Genomic DNA, 7,440 nt, shown 5'->3' with positions numbered 1-7,440 from the left:
CTTCCCAAACCTCTGCTCTACAGACTGGGAGCTCCAGCTTCGGAAGTAAGGCCAACAGATGCACAGGGACAGCGTGCACAACTCCCACAGTGGTGTGAGGCCAGCTCCCTACAGCAGACCACGCACTTGCCAGTGGTTCTGCTCCTGGCTGATGGATAGAAGAAGATGGCCCTGCACTGGCTCAGCAATCAGACTGAGACATAATGAGAAGCTCCAACATGGGAAGACAACGTGAGGCAGAGATGTCAGGGAAAGTTCCAGAGAGGGGTGGCCTCTGAGCTCAACCTTGAAGATCAGGAGTATCCAGTGGAGGCAGCCTATGGTCCCCAGGCTGAGGAAGGAGGCCCCCATCAGAGCCAGGCCTCTATCGTGTGGGAGGATGTCCACCCAAGGGTTCTCAACTCCAGCTCCCAAGCCTGCGGGGTGATGCTAACCCAGACCGGGGCTGCTTGGCCTTTCCCTGTGCCCGAGGTCCTCATGATCAGAGAATGAAGGTCAATCAATCCCAAGAGAAATCTGCTCAAGCCAAACATGAAGTTGGAGAGTTGGGTGCTGGCATTTTTTATGGAGAAAAGAGTCAAATCTGGGGTGAGATGCAGAAGTGGAGTTTGGCCAGTCTGAGGGCAGAGTGGAGCTCTGCCTTGCTTCTAAGAGAGCATGGGAGATGGCAAGCCCATGGCATTGGCCCCACCAGACGTGTGCCCAGGGAAAGGGATGTGGCCACAGAGAGCTCTCAGGGACCTGAGAAGATGTTCCTGGGCCTCCCTGCTGGTACCCAAGCAACTAGGAGAAGACTGAAATGGAAAGGCAAGCGACATGCCCGGGACAACATGGAGTAGAGAGGAGGACAAGTGATGATCACAGACGGCCCACATGTGCTCCTCTTAGAAGGTGGACTCGACCCCAGAGTGAGGGGTCCCCCTAAACTGACAAAAATACATTTCTGTCATTTGGAATTAAGCTCGGTCATAAGGCCTTCAAGGAGGTCCCTGGAACCCCCACAGACAGTGGCCTGAGATTTGCACAGAAACCAATCTCCAAGTTCATATTTCAAGACGATTCCCATGAGTTCACCAGTGCTGGAAACACGACCACCACCAGAGGGACCGACTGCCGTAGGGCGAGGATTTCCAGCAGCGGTGGAAAAAGCCAGGGCAAGATTTAAAGCTAACCAACAAAACCAATTGGAAACAGCAGGGGAATTTGCTATGAAAGTTGGTTTCAAGCTCACCCCATCCATAATTACTCACTTTGAAAGTGTCACGATTCTCCTGCCAAAATTATGGCTTCCCTCCCCTTATTAAACCCCTTTCACACCACTCCTTCTTCGCTCTGCAAAAATGGATTTCACTCAAAAAAGAAATTAGAAAAATAATTGATGTAATAACCATAACCTTGAAAATACTTCTGCCAGAATTTAAGAGCAGAAGGGAAAGGAGGCCCAAAATAAAGGCATCTCTCTGGAAATCAGAAATCTAAATTAGTTCTGAGCACCGGCTACACCCACTTCCCCGCCAACTCCATAAAGGTGAACATGAGTGATCCTGCTCCCGTTACACAGGAGACAGGACCGTGTGTTGCCTCGGGCTGTCTGGTGCCCGCCGATCCTGCCTCCTGCTTTAACAGTGGGCAAACTGAGGCACACAGCTCTGCCCGTTGTCATTCCAGGAGCCTGATAGAATGTGGCCCCTCAGCTCCTTTGAAGTCCGGTGTGGCCAGACAACTGGCTTTGGCCGATGAAATACGAGTAGAAACAATGCGGGTCATTTCTGGTGGAAGCTCTAAGCATCTCGGGGTGACTCCCCAGTCTCCCCCTGCAGCTGTTTAGGGATCACGAAGCCCCGTGTCGAGGCAATTCTGCATCAGCCTGCACTTTGGACCAGCTGTGACCAACGGAGCCCTCCTGCCGACCAGCGTTAGACACATAGCAAGAGCCAAAGTCCAGCCGTGTTGTTTTTAAGCCACGGCGTGTGGGGCTGTTTGTTACTGCCCCAAACCTGCCTCACACTCTGTGTTGGTGCTACCGACCTGCTGCTCTAGTTTTTCTGAGAACCGTCCCTAACGGCAGGATCCACATTTCGTTTGACTAGCTTGCAGGATCCATGAAGAAAACCTACCACGTCGCTGGGCCGAGAACATCCGTTGAATGACAGAGTGAAGACTCCATGAGGAAGTGAGTCAAAAAATGGTCTTAAGTGGCGATCTTGAATTGGGGAGGCCAATCTGACATGTGTGGATAAGAACAGTTCACCCTCTGGCGTTGGATCAACATGGCCCACAGGCTCTTAACGCTGAACCCAAAATCCACCCAAGTAACTACTAACTACTGCCTCATAAAGGCAAGGCAAAGAGGCCCAGAGCACTTAGGTGAGTCACCCAAGGTCACAGCTAGCATGTGAGCTGTCAAGCTGACTCCAAAGCCCAGAATGGTCTTCAGCCTGCCGGGGCGCTCACACTCCAGGACAGGAGCCCCAGTGGGAAGCCCATGTCCTTGCTGCTCACCTGCCACTCCCCAGTCAAGCATAAGCACAGGCAGAAGCTGACATGTGAGGTGAGCCAACGTGCCAGATGTCAATATAATGTCAACTTCAGATGCCTTTTCCAGAATGTGGAAGCCATAGGCATCAGGAAGCCCGCAGTCAGGAAAAGCACTGAGCTGGTGCACTGAGCTGGGTATGGGAGTCCTACACTCCGATCCTGCCAGCAGATCATCTCTTCTCTGTGCCTCAGTTTCTCCCGTAGGTACAGCAGACAGGCTGGACAAATTCACCCTTAGGACCTGTTCCAGCTCCAAAGATCTACAGTTCCTGTAAACATATCTCTGGCTGATAAAGGAAAGAAAGTTGAACCCTTTTAAGAAAATCACAAAAGCCCTAAAATTACGTGAAAGCCTTTGAGATCCGTGAAAGAAAGGCATTTGCTAAATCCCCTCTATTATTTCCAAAGGATATTTTCTATTATTATTATTTACCAAAGGAATTTCTGGACAGAGTTTAAGTGCCTCAGAGCCTACAAAATAATCATCTCTTTGAAACATAACAAAAGGTCCTGAATATTCTTGGCTGATGACTTTTCTTTGAAACATGTTCTCCACGGAACAAAGGATTTTCTTCGTTTTCCCAATTTTTCTAAGTTTAAGTAAAACACACACACAAAACCTCATCATGATTACTAACTTAAATGCTTTTTAAGTTGGCTAAAGGACCTAAGAACACATTTATAATATCGATGATTCTCGTTTCGGGCGTGGTCTATACGATCCACTATCCTAGGAACTGGTTATTAGGAGGAAAACAAAAATGGGATGTACTTATTGAGAATGATGAGCCAGGATCTGTGCCAAGAGCTTCACACTCATTCTCTCACTTGAACCTCTGCATAACCCAGTGAGATGGAGAAACTGAGTCTAAGAGCCATTTAGCCTAAGCTGATCTAAGATCAGGCAGCTGGTAGGCGCTGAAGTTGGGTTCAAACAGGGGTCTCACGGACTCCAGAGTCCATGCTTTTAACTGTCAGGCTATGTTCACTTCATGTAATGCCACATTGAACCCTGACACCCAGACTATAAGGCAAGGAGCCCCTTTATACAGACGAGGAAACTGGGAATGGGCCAGATCAAGTCACTGGCCCATTGTCATCCAGATGGAGTGTCTGTCAGGGAAGCCAGGATTCAAATTCAAGTCCATCAAACTGGATGGCCCTTTGCCTGACTCTATACTATTTCCAGGTAACATAGGCCTCAAGACACATGCTCTTCTTGCCTGGGCCTACCTTGTGGCTCAACACATTGATAGTGCCAACTCCCAGAACTTCCAAGTCTTCAGTGAATGAAAGAAAAAGGGAATTCTTTGCAGTGCCAGTAAACATGTGTGGCCAAAGAACTGTTTAAATCTCTAGAGCCAGGGGGGAAACTCTGCACTTGGTGGGCGCTGCACTACTTTTGCCCAGAGACCTGGACCCTGTCAATAATTCCACTGTAGGCAGCTGCTTGCAAAGGTTAATAACTCGAACCATAAAAATGTGCGGCGAGTTGCAACTTGGCACCAGCCGCCTCAGACTGGGAGAGAAGCTAGCGTTTGCAAAATATGGTTCAAATAATCCCGCCTCTCCTTTTTTTTTTTCCTTCTTTAGTTTTAAGAGTGCAAGAAACATAGAAGTTTTGTGGTTTCACACTGGTCTTTTTATGGTTCGAAAGACTCCAAAACAGAGTTGATTAAAAAAATGCCTCTGCATAATGCCGACCATTGTGTGGGCATTTTCAAGGAAGCATGCCATCCGGTGCTGGGACTTTGGGGACTTGGACGTTCTTCATTGGCTTAAATGAAAGGTTTTGTTCTTAAACAAAAGGGACATCCTGACTCAACAACTGTTTGTGTTCTGACCTCTGCACCTAAGTCCCGAATCTGCCCACAAGAGGCAATTTGATACAAGGGAATGAGCATGGACTTTGGATCCAGCCAGGAAAATGTGATGCCTAGCTCAGTTTCTTCCTAGCTTTAGGACTCCGAGAATCTTGGGACTCTCAGAGGATCATCTTTCCTCATCTCTGTACTGGGCACATTTTTGTATTTATTTTATACCTTATATTTTATATTTATTTTATTCCTTAGGGTTCCTGAAAAACTTGAAAGAGATGATGTAGGTAAAACACAAAGTAGATCCACCCATTCCTTCAAAAAATAATTGTTGAGTACCTACTAAGTGCCTGGCATTATTTTCGATATCGGAAAATCAACAGTGAACAAGTCAGACCCAGATACCGACCTGTTATATCTCACATTCTTGCTGGGGTGAGACCATAAATGAATAAAGACATAAATGAGATCATATTTGATGATGAAGGCTTAAAGAGCAGGAGGTAGTGCAATAGAGAATGACTGGGGGTGGGGGAGCAGTGCTGGACTACTTCAGCAAGGGTAACCAGTGAGGGCCTCTCTGAGGAGTTGGCACTTGAACTGAGGCTGAGTAGTATGAAAGAGACATCGAAAGGATTAGCATGTGCAAAGGCCCTGAGGCAAAATGAGATGGCCAGGTTAGAACATGTGAGGTAGTTAGGAGTAAAGGAGAGGCTATAAGGGAACACAAATGCCAGATCAGGAGATGCCTTGAAGTTCACAACTAGAGATTATATTGGGCTTTATTCTAAATTCAATGGGAAGCCATCTGTAGGTTTTAAGCAGTGAAATTGCAGGATTAATTTGCATCCTGACTCTGCTAGATGGGGACAGAATCACAGTAAGATATGCAGGAAAAGACAAAGACCAGTTAAGACACTTTCTCAGTCTAGCCAAAGATAATGGACTATCACAGACGCAATGGAGAGGGAGAGAAGCCTATTAATCTGGGAATACAGCTTGGTAATGAAATTAGATGGAATCTGGAGAAAAGAAGCTTAACCTTTAGAAGCTGGATAAAGGAGTATCAGAATGGTTGCCAGTGAGATGGGAAGAAACCAGGAGAGTGCAGTGTCCTGGAAGCACTGCAGAAAAAGAATTTGGTGAAGAATGGAAAGGCCACCTGAGCCAAGAGAGCAACAAGAGGACAGAGAACAGCCTACTGGATTTGGCCAGATGAAGATCACATGGGTGACTTTGACTGATACACACCATTTCTGTGAGGGAGCTGGGAAGGCAGAGACTGAAAATAAGGTCAATACATGCAAGGTATTTTAAAAATTCCTCCCTTAGAAATGGAAATTGGGTACCTCATACCTTATCTATGGAGACTAAGACATTTCTTTCATGATATTAAAAATATCCATAATAATAACAACTCATGAGCTTCACATGTCCAATCAGTACGGCAGACTGAGCAGACAATGAAAGACTATTCACCCCACATACCCCCAGTCCAAACAAATAAAAATGTTGGATACAATGTGACAATAAACTATTTAAATACAAAATCAATTTCAAAAGTATGGAAAGGAAAATCTCTGGGAGCTCAAAATGAAGATAAAACCCAAACCAGAGTCATTGGTAAAAGCTGAAGACAAAAACCTCACAAGATACTACAACTGGTTATAGGAGCTGAAGTCTAGGGAAGAGCAAGACTTGAGGCTTACATGAGGAGAGTGTGCCTCTGAGTCCCCTCACAAAGCCAGGAACCATGAAGCATGGCACGCCCACGAAACTCCAAGCTGAAATGTTCTAAAATTTGTCCAGAGCTGATAAAACTCACAGGATCCTGAGTAACTTCCAATGGAAAACTACTCAGAAGGGATTCCTCCACAACTCAAGAGAGCAAGGCTCCTATGAAACCCTCCCCCATTCAAGATGAGCTCACAACAAAAAATTACAATTCACAGGAGCAAAAAAATCACTCTGAGGTTTAGTAACAATCAATAGACATAGCAAATGAGATAAATTCACCTTAAAAACCAGAAATAAAAGAAAAAATTAGAAGAAACTTCCCATATGTAAAATCTTCAAAGAGAAATAGGAAAAAAAATACATTAAAAAACAAGATTGGGGGCGCCTGGGTGGCTCAGTGGGTTAAAGCCTCTGCCTTCGGCTCAGGTCATGATCCCAGGGTCCTGAGATCAAGCCCCACATCGGGCTCTCTGCTCAACACGGAGGCTGCTTCCCTTCCTCTCTCTCTGCCTGCCTCTCTGTGTACTTGTAATCTCTGTCAAACAAATAAATAAAATCTTAAAAAAAAAAAACAAGATTGAATGTAAACGCAAAGCCACATCTGAAAAGAACTAAATGGAGATTCTAAAAATGAAAAATACAATCATTAAGGTAGAAAAGTTAAATAGGTTAAGTAGAATAGACACACTGAAGCAAAAATATTGAACTCTAAAACAGACATTTGGAAATCACACGGAATGCAGAAAAAATAAGTAACTTAAGTGAATAATATGGAAGAGTAATTTAAGATCTGCATAACAGAAAGAGAGCTCCTGTGCTCACTTCAGCAGCACATAAACTAAAATTGGAATGAGACAGAGAAGATTAACATGGTCCCAACACAAGGATAACATGCAAATTCACAAAGTGTTTCATATTTTTAGTGCATGGAGCACTGGGTGTTGTACATAAATCATGAATCTTGGAATACTGCATCAAAAACTAATGATGTGTTTTATGGTGACTAACATAACACATTAAAAAATAAAATAAAAAATAAATTTAAAGAAAAAAAGAAAAAAGAGTAGCTCTAGTATATTAAGTTGAACTCTCTTTGTAGGTCTAAAATGGTTGACTATCAGCAATTTCATACAGTTTTATCTACAATGTCTAATACAAGTGGTGGAAAGGAAAAAAAATAAAGAATGAGGGAAGGGCTTCTGGGTGGCTCAGTCAGTTAAACATCCTAACTCTTGGTTTCAGCTCAGGTCATTGTCTTGTGGTGTTGAAATGAAGCCCCACACCAGGCTCTGCACTGGGTGCAGAGTCTGCTTGAGATTCCCCTCCCTCTTCCATCCCATCTGCTCTT

The 7,440-nt window shown here is 44.9% G+C and overlaps 1 non-coding gene across 1 annotated transcript; it reads left to right on the top strand.

Moving 5' to 3' along the window:
- The first annotated feature begins 6,906 nt into the window (after positions 1-6,906).
- LOC116856327 lies at positions 6,907-7,013 on the top strand. Its single transcript, XR_004380536.1, has one exon. It is a non-coding gene; the product is annotated as a U6 spliceosomal RNA (small nuclear RNA).
- The last annotated feature ends 427 nt before the right edge of the window (positions 7,014-7,440 follow it).

This window comes from Lontra canadensis, unplaced genomic scaffold (genome assembly GCF_010015895.1).
Source record: "Lontra canadensis isolate GAN:19392208 unplaced genomic scaffold, GSC_riverotter_1.0 scaffold108, whole genome shotgun sequence".
In the NCBI taxonomy this organism is placed as follows: Eukaryota; Metazoa; Chordata; class Mammalia; order Carnivora; family Mustelidae; genus Lontra; species Lontra canadensis.
The sequence above is the reverse complement of the archived record's forward strand: the minus strand, read 5'-3'. Positions and strand labels throughout refer to the sequence as shown.